The sequence below is a fragment of the Aedes albopictus genome, chromosome 2, assembly GCF_035046485.1.
Source record: "Aedes albopictus strain Foshan chromosome 2, AalbF5, whole genome shotgun sequence".
Taxonomy (NCBI): Eukaryota; Metazoa; Arthropoda; class Insecta; order Diptera; family Culicidae; genus Aedes; species Aedes albopictus.
The window spans coordinates 447,356,225-447,371,455 of NC_085137.1; the positions used below are offsets into that span (position 1 = coordinate 447,356,225).

At 40.8% G+C, this 15,231-nt stretch overlaps 1 protein-coding gene across 5 annotated transcripts in view; it reads left to right on the plus strand.

Moving 5' to 3' along the window:
- The window catches only part of LOC109409995 (diuretic hormone receptor), a 206,979-nt gene that overhangs the window by 177,303 nt on the left and 14,445 nt on the right, over nt 1-15,231 (plus strand). For 2 of the 5 annotated variants that reach the window (XR_002130100.3, XR_002130099.3), the window contains exon 11: nt 12,970-13,305. The exons of the other annotated variants lie outside the window; for them this stretch is intronic. The gene's annotated coding sequence lies outside the window, so the exon portion shown is untranslated. The remainder of the gene's footprint in view (nt 1-12,969; nt 13,306-15,231) is intronic. 5 annotated transcript variants of the gene reach the window in all.

Consider the following 15,231-nt stretch of genomic DNA (forward strand, 5'->3'; position numbering starts at 1 on the left):
CGCAATTCATTATTTGTATTCAGTTACATACAATTTTCTGACTTTCTTAGGTACTCAAGGTTAGTACTGGGAGGAGGCCAGGGTACTCGTGGCTGCTCGAGGTTAGCGGGTCACAAAATTTCGAGGACAGGCATGGTGAGGATAAGGTTTCAGGGTTCTCTGTAGCACATCCGGGTGGTATCTTGGCCTGTGGTGTCGCTTCTGGTGTTGGCATGGGCTTGTCACTGGTTTTCGTCTGCCGGATGGCCAGGAGCATATAACACAAAAAAGACAAACACAAAGAAAAAAAAAGAAGCGAAAAAAAACAGAAGATTATACCTTTATACAACACATGCGAAGAAACTCATAAATGGATCGCATATAGATTAGAACGCGGGTTCCCAACATATCTCTTACTGGAACAAAGGGTTGTCTACCTCGAGCCTCAAGGGTATCCAATAGTAGCGCTCTAGAGGCGTCATTATCCGGGCATTACCAAACTACGTGGTCGATGTCATCATAACCGGAACCGCATTTAGTACAAAGCTTGTCGAGCGCGAGGTTTATTCTATGCAAATGCGCGCCTAGCGAGTAATGGTTGGACATGAGTCTTGACATCACGCGTATGAAGTCTCGACCTACGTCCAAACCGTAACGCCACGTTCGCAAAGAAACATTAGGAATAATAGAATGTAACCACCGTCCCAGCTGGCCATCTTGCCAATCATTTTGCCAACTTTGAAGAGAACTGTGGCGAACAAAATGGAAAAATTCATCGTGTGAAATTTTTCTATCATAGATCTCACCTTCCTGTGCGCCCACCTTTGCGAGAGAGTCCACCTTCTCATTGTCATAAATTGAACAATGTGAGGGGACCCATACAAAGGTAATCTTGTATGATCTTTCGACCAGTGCACCCATCTGCTCCCTTATTTTTGTAAGAAAGTAAGAAGGATGTTTTACAGGTTTCATCAACCGGAGTGCCTCAGTCGAACTAAGGCTATCCGAGAAGATGAAGAAATGGTCTACAGGCATGTTGGAAATCATCCCCAAAGCGAAGTTGATTGCTGCCAGCTCAGCAACATAAACCGAACAAGGCTCCTGAAGTTTGCGGAAGGCGGTGAAATTTTCATTGAAGACACCGAAACCAGTGGATACATTTAGGCGAGACCCATCAGTGAAGAATCTCATACAGGAATTAACATTTTGGTACTTTTCGTTAAAAATGCGAGTAATAGATATACACCGAAGTTGATCTGGTATTCCCTGAACAAATGGACAAATCGTATTTAACAGAGGAACTGTCATTGGTGAAGTGTACACGAGGAGGATTATAACCTGGGAGGCTTATATCAGATGACATGCAGAAAAGATAGATTCTCATGAATTTTGACTGAGTGTTCAGGCTGAGCATTTCTTCGAAGTTTTCAATAACAAGTGTGTTGCTCATTCATTTTCATTTATTTAGGTCACATCAAATTCATGATAATACTGAATCAACAATTTGCCGCCATAATACTCGATTTGCAGCTGCAGCTCTCCAGCGTCGGTCACGCCCAACACTCGCCAGATCACGCTCCACCTGGTCCGCCCATCGTGCTCTCTGCGCTCCACGCCTTCTTGTACCAACCGGATGGTTAGCAAACACCAACTTTGCAGAGTTGTTGTCCGGCATTCTTGCAACATGCCCTACCCATCGTATCCTTCCGGCTTTGGCCACTTTCTGGATGCTGGGTTCGCCGTAGAGTGCAGCGAGCTCGTGGTTCATCCTTCTCCGCCACACACCGTTCTCCTGCACGCCGCCGAAGGTCGTCCTTAGCACCCGTCGCTCGAAAACTCCGAGTGCTTGCAGGTCCTCCTCGAGCATCGTCCATGTCTCGTGTCCGTAGAGAACCACCGGTCTTATTAACGTCTTGTACATGGTACATTTGGTGCGGGGGTGAATCTTGTTTGACCACAGCTTCTTCTGGAGCCCATAGTAGGCACGACTTCCACTGATGATGCGCCTTCGTATTTCACGGCCAGGGCCGGATCTAAAAGGGGGCCGGGGGGGGGCCGGGCCCCGGGCCCCCACATTTTAAGGGCCCCCACAAAACCCTTTTTTGGTTGCTTATAATAACTTTATTTTTCATATTGCTCAAGTACTGTTCGAAAATAAAGAAAAAACATTTTCGCTCCTCTCCCGAGGGGCCCCCATATCCGTTCGGGCCCCGGGCCCCCACAATCCTTAATCCGGGCCTGTTCACGGCTCACGTTATTGTCAGCCGTTAGCAAGGAACCGAGGTAGACGAATTCTTCTACCACCTCGAAAGTATCCCCGTCTATCGTAACATTGCTGCCAAGGCTTGTCCTGTCTCGCTCAGTCCTACCTACCAGCATGTACTTTGTCTTAGCCGCATTCACCACCAGTCCGACCTTTGCTGCATCACGTTTCAGGCGGGTGTACTGTTCTGCCACCGTTCCAAATGTTCTAGCAATAATATCCATGTCATCCGCAAAGCAGACAAATTGGCTGGATTTCGTGAAGATCGTACCCCGGCTGTTGAGCCCGGCTCGTCGCATCACACCTTCCAGGGCGATGTTGAATAGTAGGCAGGAAAGTCCATCACCTTGTCGTAGTCCCCGTCGGGATTCAAATGAACTGGATAGTTCACCCGAAATCCTTACGCTGTTCTGCACACCATTCATCGTTGCTCTTACACTCAAACCTCCATTTAGGTAGGATCCATTTAGGTAAAATCTATTTAGGTCCCTCCATTTAGGTAACGTTACCTAAATAGAATTTGATTGTGTACAGACCAGTTGGAGTACATATGATTAGGTATAAGGTTGGTTTACGGGAAAGAAGTAGTGAGTGGTGTTATGGGGGAATGAGGGGAGGGGGATGCAATGTTGATATATACCCCCTAAACACCCCCCCCCCCCCATGCAGTGTTGAAAAGTGTCAGTATCCAGCGTCATTTCCAGCTGAAATTGAGATAAGCAACCATGCTTTCATCATTCAATTGATATCAGCTCCAGCATTGATGACGTCACACCCGACATCAACCTATCATTCACCTGTTTTTATTTTGGCCACTAAACCCAACATAGACCCAACAGTTGTTCGATGTTAGTCCAACAATGGCCCAACATACGATAAAAATTGACCCGACTTTGACCCGACATTCAATATTTTTTTCAGTCTGGCGGAATTTTGTTGGGTTTTTCGTGTTGTGTGCCCGCTAGTAATTTGAATGACAATTCTGATCTACGACCCTCCAAAACACACGAAAACGCCCCTAAAGCCCCTCCCCTCCTGTAACCCACCCTCTCCCGAAACTCCTTGAAACCCATCTGAAACTCCGCATGACCTACTTTAAATCTCCTAGTAACTCTCCCTTCTTAAACTTTTTTGCAACCTTGTACTCCATTTAGGTAATAAACTGAATCCATTTAGGTAATGAATCCATTTAGGTAAAAATTCTATTTAGGCAGTCCCGACTCATTACCTAAATGGAGGTTTTGGTGTATCAGTCTAGTCACCTTCCCGGAAAAGCTGTTCTCGTCCATAATTTTTTATAGCTCTGTGCGGTCGATACTGTCGTATGCCGCTTTGAAGTCGATGAACAAGTGATGCGTTGGGACCTGGTATTAACGGCATTTCTGGAGGATTTGCCGTACGGTGAAGATCTGGTCCGTTGTCGACCGACCGTCGATGAAACCGGCTTGGTAACATCCCACGAACTCATTTACTTTAGGTGAAAGACGACGGAAGATGATCTGGGATAGCACTTTGTAGGCGGCATTCTAAATGGTGATCGCTCGAAAGTTCTCACACATTAACTTGTCGCCTTTCTTGTGGATGGGACAGATTATCCCTTCCTTCCACTCCTCCGGTAGCTGTTCGGTTTCCCAGATCTTGACTACTAACTGATGCAGACAGGTGGCCAACTTTTCCGGGCCCATCTTGATGAGTTCTGCTGCGATACCGTCCTTACCAGTCGCTTTGTTGTTTTTGAGCTGGTGGATGGCATCCTTTACTTCCCTCAGCGTGGGAGTTGGTTCGTTCCCGTCCTCTGCTACACCAACATAGTCATTTCCTCCGCTGCCTTGGTCCTCCGTGCCTACATTCTCTTCGCCATTCAGGTGCTCGTCGAAGTGCTCACTCCACACTCAATAAGTAACCTTAGCGAGAGCTCCCAGAAGCGGTTCTGGAGAGGTTTCCCCCTTGCCAGGACCTCTAGGCTCGCATTATGCATTGAGTGCATACAGCCAAGGGCAATACGCAAACAACGGTATTGAATTCGTTCCAGTTTTATTAGGTTTGCTGCTGAGTGGAAGCAGAAGGAGCCATACTCAATAACACAGAGAATAGTCGTTTTGTAAAATTTTATGAGTTCTTCCGGGTGAGCACCCCGCCATGTTCCGGTAATTGTGCGTAGAAAATTGATCCTTTGTTGACATTTTTGCACCAAATACTTGATTTGGGTACCCCAAGTGCCTTTTGAATCAAACCAGACCCCAAGGTATTTCGAAGTCAAAGACTGGTCGATTTCTATCCCCAAAAGATTGAGTTTCAGTTGGGCTGGGTTCCGCTTTCTAGAAAACACAACCAATTGATTTTTTTGCGGAGCAAACTCGATCCCCAAATCTCTTGCCCAGATTGACAGATTATTTAGAGAACTTTGCAATGGTCTTTGCAACATTTCTGCATGTGGGCCTTTTAGAGAAACCACAGCATCATCTGCAAGTTGTCTCAGCGTGCATTGGCCTTTCAAACAACTGCCAATGTCTTTCACATAGAAATTATAAAGCAAGGGACTTAGACATGAGACTTGGGGTAGGCAAAGATAGATTCATCAAGTGCCCTGAGATAATTTTTCCAGCAGCCTGTGAAAAATTATGCCACAATCGTGATATAAATGCTCCCAGAATCTTAAGAGAGAATCCCCCATAATCTCAAAAATGATGCATTTAGAATTCTGAGAGAGATCCTCACAGAATTCTGAGAGGAGTTTATCCTAGAATCCTCCAGATTCTTGAGAAGGGTTCTTTCAACATACTGAGAGAGAGGTGTTTTCCCAAAATTTTGTGAGGGATTGTCGCCATTCCTTAACTCTTTCCCTTCTAAATCTTGGTGAGATTCTCGCCTAGAATGCTTAGAAAGATTATGCCAGAACTATGAAAGAGACCTCGTAGTTCGAATCCTGGGAGAAATTTCTGTAGATTTCTTGCATCATCATTCTGTGAGTTATTCTCTTTAAATCCTGGGATGGATTTTTCGAGCATCATGAGCAGCAATGCCAGCTTTTTTTTAAACTCTATTACTTTTTTTTCGAAAATCTGTATCCCATACAAAATTGAGGTGAAAAATCTGTATTCCATACAAAAATAGAATAGCTCCTCTAGCTCATAAATCTGTATTTCACATAAAACGAAATCTGTACGGAACGGATGCTTAAAAAACTATATAATACAGATTAATCTGTATATATGGCATCCTTGATCATGAGAGAGATTCTCCCTGATTTCTGAGAGGGATTCTTCTAGAACTCTGAAAGGATTATTCCAGAACGCCTATCACAGAAAAGTTTCCTCCTGGGATTCTCAAGAAATGTTGAGATGGAATTCCAAAAAGTCTTCTGACGGATCCATCCAGAGCAAAGAGAGGAAATCCTCGAAAAGCCAGAAAGGAATTATTCTAGATTCAGGACATGGAGTCTCAAAGAAGAGAAGTTGTTCCAGAGCCCCGATTAGGATTTCTCAGCACCATAAAAGCACTCCTGAGAAAGTATACATCAGAATTTTGAGAGGAATTCTGGCAGAATATGGAAACAGATTCATTATTTTTTCTTCTTCTTGGTGTCCTCACTTGGACAAAGTCTGCTTCTCAACGTGCCAGAGGCACGTTATCCTCCATTTGGTATAAGGACCATAGAGACCCCAAAACTTAAATCTTAAATTTACTCTCAGAAATAACATTAGGAGATATCTCATGCATTTCTTTGATAATTTTCCCATTTTGGTTGAATGTTTGGCCTATTTTGAGCACGGTAAAAGTTTATGTTTTTCTTATTTCAAATCGAGCCAAAAATGTCAATATTAAGGATTATTATGAGACAGTAGTTTTGTCCACCAGTAAGTGATATTATTCAAAGAGCTGTGATTTTGCTACCGGTTTCATGCTATGGATTAGCAGCCAGTGGACCGCATTTCCTTGGAAATAACGCCAAGCGAAGAGTGAAGACAGCCTGAAAAAACAAACGATGATTGATCACCCGAAATATTGTCCATTGAAAGCCTCCCCTTTTTTTGTGGAGCTTAACCGATGAAGTGGTGTTGCACCGTTTCACGATGCTGGCCAAATGGAAAGGATGCGTGGTTTCGATGCGGATTTATGTTCGGTCCGCAAAGGACTGTTTTGATGGATTAATTTTTCACCAACCGTTTTTGGTTGATTGGATGGATCAAAAAGATTTCATAAATTGTTGCGACGTAGTATTTTCTATTTGGTTATAAAAAAATCTGTTCCCAGAGTAAAAAACCTGCATATGTGTAAACATACACATTTGCCTCGAACTGTATTGATGGAATCAAATGTTGATGGATTTTCAACAAATTTCATTCTACATTTGAAGCGCACGCGTTCATTAAACTTCAATCACAACATTTGGATATTTTAAATTAGGCTACGCCACCCCTTGCGGGCTAAAACACTTTGCCAAATGTTTTTACAGACACGTGGCCACTAAATTAGCATGCGATTAAATTTCAGAGCTATTAGCAAACTACCACATCAATTAGCACTCAAACCGCATCCCCTTTGGTTAGTGGCTTTCCAAGCTCCAAGCAATCTGATACCACACCAGCGACACATGTCATATATAAATTGATCTATCGAAATGAATAGATAAGTTTTAGTATCGGAAAACATCTAATTAAAACATGATGACTTTTTTAATGCTATGGGTTGGGTGGCTAAAACTAACGAGGCTGAAAAACATGGTTTGTACTCAGATTTAAAAAAAAAAATGTTTTATTTCGTCAATTCCGCTTATCGTCCGCTTGTGATTTAATTCACCGATTTTTTTTTTCATTTCTTTTCTTTCTTCCCACTTCCTTTGAGTAGTAGTAGTAGTAGTTGGAAATTATTTCTCTTTAGAATTATGTATGCTCCCTGGACCTGTAGGACGCTACATTGTATCAGTAATGTGGCAACAAACCATTGATAAAGATTGTAGATCTTCAGGTCTTTACTCGTCGAAGTTCTTGGAGGACCTAGAACATCTTTGGAAATTAGTTCCTTACAGAAAAATAGATCATGGGCCTTTAGGATGATACAACGTATCAGTAATATAACAACAAACCATTGATTACGTATATAGATCTCACTCGCCTTTACTCGTGCGAGTTCTTGGAGGACCATAGATCATCTTTGGAAAGTAGTTCCATGGATCTGTAGGATGTTGCATCGAATTGTCATGTAAGAATAATCCATTGAGTACGCTTGTAGATCTTAAGGCCTTAACTTGCGCAAGTTCATGGAAGACCTAGCATATCTTCAGAAATGAAGACTCTTCACTACAATGCTCAATAAACCTCTGGGATGTTACAACGCATCGGTGATGCAGCAAGAAACCATTGGCTATGTTTGTAGATCTTCAGGCCTTTTTACGCGCGGAAGTTCTTGGATATCAAAATTGGAGGTCGTGTTTGAACAATTTTTATTTACAAAACAATGCTCCGTTGACCTGTAGGATGTTGCACAGTATCAGTAATGTAACAACAATCAATCGACGCCGACTCGAACATTCACAACAACATCCAAGCGCTTCGCTTCATCCGTCCTTCTTGCCACTTTCTTCGACGTAGCTAAATACGGGTGGCAGCTCATTTTCACACCGACTGGGCTTCAATTAAAATTTTCAAATTTTCTAAAATGTATGTTTGTTTAATTTTTTTATGGGTAATAGACTATTTCAGTAAAATATGCATAGCATACATTAACATTACACAGATTTGCCGGTTGTTACACTCATTAATTGTGTTATAACAGAGAAATTCATTCGATGTTGAACGAGCGTGCGTGAGATTGTGAGTGCGAAACAAAGTGGCATCTGCGACGACGCAATGCAGTACCGTCGGTTCATCGGTGACAATGACAGTCGGACAGGGCGATGACGACGGCATTTTGTTTCTACTTCATCTGAAAACTTCAATTTAAATAGAAAATTTAGGATCCTGGCCGGTATTCTGCGGGTGTTTTTTTTTTTGCTGGCCACGCTACGGTTAAACAGACGTCATCGTGAATATTAGACTGCCATCATGAGTTTTGGACCGGTATCGTGAAATTTCTAACCTCCAGTGTTGATTTCCGCACAAAATTCGTCAACCATGCTGAAGGTTACATAAATGTCGCATGATGGGGCTTGATTCAGTTTTATATACGGCCAGTTCGTCCGGTGCTGGTCCGGATCAATGAAATGACCATAACTCCGGAACGCCTTGACCGATCTGAACCATTTTTAATAGAAAACAATGCGGTAGAATTCCGGTTCGATTCGAGCTACAATCCGAAAAATCGGCCACTGGGAAATGCCTTAAAAGTGAGTGAAGTTATTTTGCGCACAGACATACATACATCCACACATACATACACACGTACAGACATCATCTCAAATCATTGGACTGAGTCGATTGGTATATGCGACTTGATCCTCCGAGCCTTTTTTCGAAAAATCGTTTTTTTTTTTGAGTGAATATATAGCATTTCCAGTACGAGAAAGGCAAAACACTTCACTATTACTTCATTTTTGCATTTTTTTTTAAATGAAACTATTAAAGAAAAATACAAAAAGGACGAGCAAATTCCTTTTGATTACACTATTTTTCTTAACCGATTAACGCCCGAATTATGCCACAATCACATTAGACGTCTGATTTTTTTCTGGAGTACCTCAACCCCATAAAAAAAGTTATTGCAGTCATTTAAACGGAAATCTGAAATTTTCGTTTTAATACACAGGGGCATATAAACGTGAAACGTTGAAAAAATATTTTTATTTTTTTTTTACGCAGCCACCTTATTTCTATGAGCTATGTACATCTATTTTGGATGCAAGGAAAGTTGATATTCTCTAATCTACAGTTTGAAATGTTCCAGAAAGAGATTACATTAGTAATAACTAAAAAAATCTTCTAGTAGTTTATCAATGGATAGTTTTCAACTGTTTTTAGGCATTGCAATATGCATCATTCTAATAATTTGTATGTATTCGGCATTCTAGTAGTATATGCTGCCCACCGTATCCTTCTGGCTTTGGCAACCGCAGAGCTTAGTGAGCACGTGGCTCACCCTCTGCCGCCACACACCGTTATCTTGTACAGCGCCAAATATTATCCTTATCACTCATCATTCGAAAACTTCAAATGTTTGCAAGTGTCCTTTGAGCATGGTTTTTATAAATGACCAGACCACCTTATTAGCGTTCTGCACATCTCATTCTCATCTATCTCAACTTCTTCCGGAGCTCACATTAGAAACGATTTTCATTGATGATGCGTGATCGTTTTTCACGGCTCACGTAATTTACAGCTGTGGTTGTATGGTCCTGAGTCCCTTATGTAGTTGTAATTTCGAGATACATAAGTTCAAAATTTCTATGAATCGTTGAAGCCGCTTAACGGGCAAACATAAAACCAACCAATTCATCATCGGATAACAAGTCTCCTGAATGAGCACGAAAAAGAGAGGAGAATGGAAGATAGTGCAACATGCTTCATTTTTCACGGTATTAGCAAAACTTACTCATATGTGAATAGACCGTTGGGCAGTCTTCTGGTCTCTAACCAAATTGCTGGGTGCTAATTGAGCAAACTACGTTAAATTTAACCATCTACAGCTATTTTGCATGAAGCCAATTGATCAGGAGATCGGCTCCAGAGGCACGTACGACCCAAACGAGTGTCATTGAGATGAGAGTCACAATCAACCCGAGAAGATAACAAATTGATAGCACATAGCACGTTATCGAAAATTACGTTATCATTAAGTTCAAGTTGATAACTAATTATACTATACTATATTTTGTTCAATATTATATTTAGTTATCAATAGAAATGAGACGGCTGTTTGATACCTAGCTTGTTTTATTATCAATCTGTAGCCATGTAGTTCTATTTTATCATACTTCACCAATATAAGTTTGGAATTTTTGGAGCCCTAGCGGACAAACCTACAACCAACTAGTTCACGATCAGATAGCTCTTAATGTCCTGATCGACCTTGTCGAAGTCAACGAGACGAACCAGCCAAGGGCTGAAAGTCTCTCAAATAAAGATAAATCAATCAATAATTGTCAAAGTCAAATTTCTTCTATGAAGTCCGATTCTTGAGAAACAGAAGTTCAGAATTTTTAGAGATCACTAGCGCTACCTACCGGATAAACCCAGAACCAACTAGTTCACTATCCGTTAGCCCTTGATGTACTGATCAACTTTGCCGACGACAAAATTCTTCTTCGTAGTCTGATTCTCGAGATACAGAAGTTCAGAATTTTTAGGGCTCACTAGCGCCACCTAGTGGATAAACCTGGAATGAACTGGTTAGCTCTTGATGTTCTGATCAACTTTGCTGAAGACGAAATTTTTCTATGTAGTCTGAATCTCTAGATTCAGCAGCTAAGGATTTCTAAAACTAACTAGCGCTACCTAGCGGATAAACCCAGAACCAACTAGTTCACTATCGGATAGCTTGTGATGTTCTGATCTACCTTGCCGAAGATGAAATTTTCTATGTAGTCTGATTTTCGAGATACAGAAGTTCAGAATTTTTAGCGCTCACTAGCACCACCTAGCAGATTTGCTTTGAGCCAACTAGTACACTATCGGGTGGATCTTGATGTCCTGATCGACCTTGTCGAAGACAAATTCTTCTATGTAGTCTGATTCTCGAGATTCAGAAGTTCAAAATTTTTGGAGCTCACTTGCGCCACATAGCGGACAAACCTACAATCAACTAATTCACTATCGGATAGCTGTTGATGTGCTGATCAACCTTTCCGAAGACGAAATTTTTCTATGTCTAACGTCACCTAACGTCACCTAGCGGATAAACCTAGAACCAAGTAGTTCACTATCGGATTGCTCATGATATGCTGATCAATTTAGTCGAGGACACATTTTTTCTATGTAGTCTGGTTGTTAAGAAACAGAAGTTAAGAATTTCTATGACCCGCTAGTGCCACCTAGTAGATAAACCTGGAACCAACTAGTAAACTATCGGGTAACTCTTTATGTCGTGATCGACCTTGCCGAAGATGAAATTCTGAAATTCTTCTATGTAGTCTGATTCTCAAGATACAGAAATTCCGAATTTTTAGAGCCCACTTGCGCCACCTAGCGGACAAACCTACAACCAACTAGTTCACTGTCGGAAAGCTGTTGATGTCCTGATCAATCTCCGAAGACAGAAATCTTCTATGTAGTCGGATTCACGAGATACAGAGGTTTATTTTTTTAGGACTCACTAGCGCCACTAACGGAAAAACTCAGAACCAACTAGCTTACTATCGGATAGCTGTTGATGTCCTGATCAGTGAAGAGAATTGTCAGACAAAAGGGGCACAAAACAAGCAACAAAGAAGCCGCGGCGATGACTCTTTATCCCAACTGGTAACAGATAATGACATGATCTCGAAAATATTTGTTGCAGACAAAGCGGAAGCTGAATTTGTTGCGTACTTTTCAACTCGTGAATAATCAATCATTACCAACCCAAAATCGAACTTTTTTGATGATACATTTTCAGCAGCATTGCAGTGTTTATCGACTCGAAGTTACCGTTCGAAAATCATAATGCACGCCCTAAAAATCTCTAAACTCGTGGTGCACGAACTTTGTCCTGTTTTGTTCAAGTTGGGTCAAACCTATGTCGCATTGGGTAGAATGTCACAACAAATTCAGGTTGCGACATTGTCATTATTGTTGCGCGATGGTTGAATTTTGATTTACTGGTCCTGATCAACCTTGCCGAAGACGAAATTCTTCTATGTAGTCGGATTCTCGAGATACAGAGGTTTTAATTTTTCAGGACTCACTAGCGCCACCTAACGGATAAACCTAGAACCAACTAGTTCATTATCGGATAGCTCTTGATGTCCTGATCAACTTTGCTGAAGACAAAATTTTTGTATGTAGTTGGATTCTCAAGATACGAGCGCGAAAATATTGGCAATGGCTGTTGACGAAACACCTATCAAAGCGCAATGTTTCATGATCACTAGCGCCACCTACTGGAGCGAATGCGTACTAAATTTCGTGCTATCGGAGAGTCCTTGATCCCCTCAACAACTTTGCTGAAGACATCAGTCTTCCAAAATGCTTCATTTCTCCACAGATCATTGGGCGTTCGAGGCATCTGATCTATAAATAGATCACTGGGCGTAAATGGATTAACTTCGAACAGATATATCTATAGGATCAGATAGAATCAGATAAACCTATAGGCCTATTTCATCTGCGACTTACAGACTTCTTCAGCGTCGAGTGCTCGACCTTTCTTGTTGACACCTTTTTTTATTAACAGATAACTCGTCCATTGCTGACAAGAACCATAAATTTGTCCCATTGTATTGTATGTTTGTCCCGTGGAAAGCCTTGTATTTCATCAGCTATGTGTTTCCCATGCTCCAAAAAAGCATTTCGTCGAATTAATTTAAAATGCACCTCCCTCTGTCATACCGCTCCAAACGAGTGTCAATCGTCCCAACCGTTAATTGAATTGTCCCGGCGTCCAAATTAAATATCAAGATGACCATCATCAAGCGCAGAGCATCATCGTCCCCAGTCAATGTGGTTTCGTATTTTTCCTGATCGGTGTCTCCCCATGGCCATTTCATTTTAATTTTCCACAAAACGCTCTCTCTCATTGGGGCTAGGCAGCCAGCAGCAACCACCAACAAACACATTCCACAAACGCGATCAAAATATTTTTCATATTTTATGCAGTATTACCACTACGACAACCACCACAACTACCACATCGGTGCCGTTGATTTAAGTTTGATTGTATCAACCGCAACCGAACGACGACGACGATCTACTGCGCCGAGGTCGGGGCAAACGCGAGCAGAATGGCGATTGAGGCGTTAAAATAGTATGAATACATGTCGACACAAACAACCACCCACTACCTATACGACCAGGTTCCAGGTTTTTCTTTTATAAATCCGGCACATAGCTGATTTTTCTCATTTCCCCCAAATGATCTCTACGTGATGACAAATTCAATGACAACGGCGGTGTCGGTTCGTTGTCGGAGATGACTGGCGACTAATAGAGTGTGTAAGTTTTTTTTTGTTAATTTTGTGTTATGTTTTTCTAATTTCTTTTTATAAAGCGCTATCGTTTGAAAGTATTTTTCGCTTGTTCGCTGGACGGTTAGAAGGAGACCAGCGCTGAGCATATATGAGTATGAGCGCATTTAGCTAAGTGGTCTTGAGCGATGTACTTTCACTTTCTCCGAACGATTACGGTTCTCAGGGCGTTTGTCCAGCGCGTGAAACCATCGTCATCTATACTAGGCTGCTGGCCTCTACCTGATTCTACTGAATATCCAGCCTTCTGAAGTATGCCGTCATTTATTCGTTGCATAATATACGCTTCTTTGTACACTTGAAACAACTAACATGTCATGCGACAGGACCACACACCATTTTCTTGTTTTTCAATGGTAATTATTTGCAACTTTATGCTAGAAATCTCCGAAAGATTTTTGGTTTGCCTGGTGGATGTTTAACCCCTCATGACTGAAGAATTGATATTTTATAAAAGCGAATTTCGTTTGCCTCAAGGGGTTATAACTAGATCTAGATATAAATGATTCTAGACCAAGATGAGAAAAGGGCGGGGCAACTATTACACGCTTCAGCTTCTTTCGTCTCTCCTGGCCGTACTTCAATTTTTGTAAAAGTATACATGTACATTCCCGATCAGAAGTTTGGGGTCACCCCCTCAAAAACGAGTCATTTTTTTAGGCCCATATCTTCGCCAATTTGCGTCCGATTTCAAAACCCTAGGTCTCATTCAATAGATAATGAGTCAAAGAAACTTTGAACATGATTTAAAAGAAACTTTTTCACAAAAAAAAAATGTATGTAAACTTAACCCAAAGTTGCCAAACTTTCTAAAAAATGAATAAAAACTTACGGCAGTGTCGCTGGAAATTGGGTCGACCAAATTTAAATATGAGACCGGTAATATATCCCATTTTCCATTAGCTTTCAACAGCTTTTTACAGAACTTAGCTAAAAAATCTAGAAAAAAGTTATTAAGTTAATTAATCCTTGATGTCATCGACCACAAGTTTGGGGTCACTATCGTAAAACATAGAAAAGTGATTTGTTGATATCTTTGTCATCGTTCATTCAATTTTAATTTTTCTTGGCTTATTTGAAACAAAATGAATGATACTTACTGCATAGATATTGACCCACACATATTTGTTGAAATTTACATACTAAAACTTAACGTAAAGTTGCCTCATTTTTTGAAGTGTGGTGAAATGTGTTAACTTAACAAAACATTTTTATATACAAAAATAGTTAAATACGTTAAGTTGAAGACATCAAACGTAAAGTTAGTTAATTATCTTTGAAATGAGCCAAAAAGAATTAAAATTGAACTATAGATGACGAAAATATCACCAAATCACTTTTCCATGTTTTACGAAAGTGACCCCAAACTTTTGGCTGATACACCATATTGAGGAGTGACCCCAAATTTTTGGTCGATGACATCGAGGATTAATTTACTTAATAACTTTTTTTCAAGATTTTTCAGCTAAGTTCTGTAAAAAGCAGTTGAAAGCTAATAGAAAATGGGTCATATTACCGCTCTAATCTTAAAATTTGATCGACCCAATTTCCAGCGATACTACCGTAAGTTTATATTCATTTTTTTTTTAGAAAATTTGACAACTTTTAGTTAAGTTTACAAACAAAAGTTTTTGAAAAAGTTTCTTTTAAATCACTTTCAAAGTTTCTTGGACTTAATATCTTTTGAATGAAACCTAGGGTTTTGAAATCGGACGCAAATTGACGGAGATATGAACCTAAAAAAATTACATGTTTTTGAGGGGGTGACCCCAAACTTTTGATCGGGAGTGTACATATATGCATATTTTTTTAACGTCATACATAGTGCCCAAGTAACACACTTGTCACAGAAGAATCACGGCCTAGTTTTTTGTGGCGCAAAAGTCACTGAGAC